This window comes from Aedes albopictus, chromosome 2 (assembly GCF_035046485.1).
Source record: "Aedes albopictus strain Foshan chromosome 2, AalbF5, whole genome shotgun sequence".
In the NCBI taxonomy this organism is placed as follows: domain Eukaryota; kingdom Metazoa; phylum Arthropoda; class Insecta; order Diptera; family Culicidae; genus Aedes; species Aedes albopictus.
Window position 1 is genome coordinate 216,455,637 of NC_085137.1, and position 4,118 is coordinate 216,459,754.

The window sequence follows — 4,118 nt, forward strand, 5'->3', positions numbered from 1 at the left end:
AAGCAATACCTTCTTGGTGGTTCCGGAGAGACGTAGGGTTTGGCGACCGTAGGAATGTGTTTAGTGGGTACGAGGAGAGAGTAGTCCTGGCTTTTACTATTGTTGTAGAAGACGGCCTCAGCCCCATACTACCCTATCCTCGATGTTAGGGTGTCTGTTTGCAGATTATCCCCCTATGGTTTAGAAAAAAATAGCGATGTTGAAGAGAGATTCCGTCATTTTGTCGCAGTCCCCGGCGAGATTCGAATGAACTGCATAGTTCATCCAAATCCCTTACGCAGTTTTGCACACCGTCAAGCCGTTTTCGTCCACGATTCTCCATAGCTCTGCGCGGTCGATACTGCCATACGCCGCTTTGAAATCAATAAACAGGTGATGCGTAATGACCTGCTATTCGCGGCATTTCTGGAGGATTTTTCGTATGGTGAAGATCTGGTGCGTTGTCGACCGGCCGACGATGAAGCCGGCTTGCCACGAACTCATTCGTTTTAGGTGACAGACGACGGAAGATGATCTGGGATAGCACTTTGTAGGCAACATTCAAAATAGTGATCGCTCTGAAGTTCTCACATTCCAAATGGTCGCCTTTCTTGTGAATGGGGCAGATTACCCCTTACTTCCACTCCTCCGGTAGCTGTTTGGTTTCCCAGATCCTGACTATCAGTCAGTGCAGACAGGTGGCCAACCTTCTGGACCCATCTTGATGAGTTCAGCTGCGATACCATCCTTACCAGCTGCTTTGTTGGTTTTGAGCTGATGAATGGCATCCTTAACTTCCCTCAGCGTGAGAAATGGTTCACTTCCGTCCTCCGCTGCACTGGCGTCGTCGTATCCTCAGTTGCCGTGGGCTCTCCACGCTATTCAGGTGCTGATCGAAGTGCTGCTTCCACCTTTCGATCACCTCACGTCCGTCCGTCAAGAGGCCTCCGTCCTTATCCCTGCATATTTCGGCTCGTGGCACGAAGCCGTTGTGGGATGCGTTGCCCAAGCAACCAAAAGTTCGGATTCCACTTGAAGAACGAACTCATAAGTTCAAGTTTGGTTCAATTCCAGTTTCGTTGAACTTATTCTCCAAAAAGTTACTCATGTATTGTTCATTAACTTGGAAGTACATGTACAAGCTTTTAACTTCTCTTCAAAACGACATTAAAGTAGAAAAGAGGTCCAGAAAAAACTTACTTTGAACTTTTGAGCAGAGTTCAATTAAAATTTAACCGAACTCATGTTGAACATTTGCGTGCCTCTAAAGCTCAAATAAAGTTCAGTTGGACATATTCCAACAACTTGAAAAGTTCCGTTTCGAACTTGTTTCGTACTTGTTTGGAACTTACTACTCAAAGTTCAGATAAATATTAACCGTACCAAAAGTGAACTTCACTTGAAAAGAGAAGAGATGAACCAGCCTAGGGCTGAAAATCTCTATAATAAAGAAATAATAATAATAATTCACTTGAACTTCGGCGACAGCGGAGCTCGGGAGAAGTTCTCATTCAATTAAATCACTCGGAAATCGCGCTCAGCAGCCACAGCTTGTGTTAATTTCACAAGTACACTGTGTTGCACTATAATATTTCAACGTACTTGTAATCAACGTAAAGCATTCGTATTGTGTGGCTCAAAGGCTGCCCCCTCAGCGGACAACTGTTCCACCTTGGATTCCGCCGGAGTTTTTCTTTTGGCTGTGCATATTTTTTTTCAGTTTTGCTCGATGTTTCCAACCCCGTCTCACTTGTCGCTGCAGCGCTCCGGTAATCGACGCGATCGTAGTCACTGGAAACCAAGCTGGAAACTTATAATCTTTTCTTAAAGACGATACACTGGCCCTAATTTATTGCTTTGCACTGCGAACCACAACAAACTGAAAATGTCAAACTGTGTAAGTTCACAAGAAATTCCACGTGAACTTCTTTCGAACTTTCGACTTCAAAAAGTATTCCAAGTTCAGAGAAAGTTCACACGTGAACCTGATTGAACTCTACTATATGATATCAGCACATTGAGTAAAATCCCACAGTGCCTAACAAAACATACATGGAGTAGTGGTTAGGCACCGGCTTTCAACGAGGAGAACCCGAGTTCAAATCTCAGTAAGTAAAAAACATCAAAAATTATTTCAAGGTATTAGTCAATTTGGATTCCACATGAACTAATGTCCCTTAATAATAAATTACTTTTGAACACTAAACACATTTTTTTTTTTCATATTTTCGAAGCTTATTTTTAAGCTGAATAGCGTTCCTTTCAGCGACACAAGTGTACTTTTTGTGAACTCAAGTTCGGTTAATTACTTAAAAAGTGAGCTGAATAGAATGCTATTCATCTTCCTTCGAATAGCTGATTAAGCCCAAACATGCTATTTCATCCGAACTTTTTGTTGCTTGGGTGAGCTACTGGTAGAACTTCCGTTTTTCGTGCGAACGGCACAGCAGTTCCATGTCTTGGCACTTCGCTTTTTCTCCCGAAAGAGGCGGATCTGCTGTTTCCGCTTCTGTTTGTAGCGTTCCACATTCTGTCGGGTTCCTTGCAGCATTACCGCCCACGCTTCTGTCTTCTCCTCCAAAACCGTTCTGCACTCTTCGTACGGAATCGACGGAACGAACCACGTTCCACGTACCCGATGGAACTCTCGGCTGCGTTGTTTATGGCTGTCTTCACTGTATGTACTCCAGCAACCCTCTAGAGAGGCCTCATCGAACTCGCCCTTATCTGAAAACGCGGCCTCGAAATTTTGCGCGTATGCTGAGGCGACATCCGGTTGTTTTAGTCGCTCTAGGTTGTACCAAAGTCCTAATTAAGTCGTTCAACTCCCATACATTGGTTTGAAATTTCGGGGTTCATGAAGTACTAGACCAAAAAACTATAATACCTTCGCATAATAATACCTTGCACTCTACTCTGCTAATGTTGCTATGAGCAACGAACTAATGTTTATTCAAATACAAACACGAAAAATTTAGACTCTGGTAGGTAACTTATTGAGTAAGAGTTTTGTTCAAACTATTTAACATTTGTTTTGTTTTAGGAAAATGAAACGTTTGACCTTCGTCCACCCAGAAGGAGTTGCGAACTGCGATGACCTAACAGGATTTCAGCGAGCGATTCCCATCCAGGTGCGCCGTTGCTGCGGCTGAGTGCGCCTAGGTGAAGCGGTTTTTATGGTGCACGAACCCTAAGTTTTGAAACATTTAATCAGTTTTCTTTTTATTTTAGGGTTGACGTAACTGACCATGAATCGCCAAATACTGAAATGCTTTCTATTAGCACTCTTACACACCGGTCCGGAAGTTTCCCCAGATTTGCACAAGGATCTGTATGACCCGAAAGTTCCACGGCATACCAAACAAAAAAATGTGTGTAAATTTGAGCGCATGAAGCAATCTTGATTGTGTCATATACTATTAGCTATTAAAATCTCTCAGTATCAATTTTCTTTTGAATTCCTGCATCCCTCAAAAAATACTCCCTGAAATCATTCTAAATTCCTAACTACCAAGGATCTCCTAAAACTCATGACGAAAAATAGAAATCAAGAATTCCTACCAGAATTCTCCTCACAGATACCAGACAGTAAAAAGATTCTTATCCAGAATACCCACTGAATATCATTCGCTCTCTCAAAATGCCCAAGTATTTAATTCTGATACTGCATGCTGGGGAATGAGGGAATGTAGTTCGATGGTGGTATGAAGGATATTGGACGTAACTGAGAGACCAGGACGAGGGCCTGGATGTCAGGGATGGCAGAGTGGTTCTAAGCAGTCTTAAGGGCAATTCTCATTAATCCGACAAGAACAAGACGCTTCGTATTTATGCGGTATTGTTAAAGGTTTTCGAAGAATTTGTTGGCATAGGAACAAGTCTTATTCCTGGGTGTTTTTCTTCAACTGTACAGTGGAAAGCTGGATTGACTGAATCGACAATACATGGATTTGACATATTAAATTCAGTGTTGAAACAGAAGCTTCAGACTGAAGCTTTTCTCTGACTCCACCGGAATTCGACCAGCTTCAGTTCCGACTAACGCCAAAGCACCAGTTGGTGGGAACCGACCGCCAAGAAATCCAAACAAAGTACAGAATATCAGGATATTTCTTTAATTATTACGGTAGAACATACAC

At 42.7% G+C, this 4,118-nt stretch overlaps 1 long non-coding RNA gene across 1 annotated transcript; it reads left to right on the top strand.

The window, feature by feature from the left end:
• Window positions 1–2,786: 2,786 nt before the first annotated feature.
• LOC134287017 (uncharacterized) lies at window positions 2,787–3,425 on the top strand. Its single transcript, XR_009996953.1, has 3 exons — window positions 2,787–2,963; window positions 3,023–3,149; window positions 3,211–3,425. It is a non-coding gene; the product is annotated as an uncharacterized LOC134287017 (long non-coding RNA).
• Window positions 3,426–4,118: the final 693 nt, after the last annotated feature.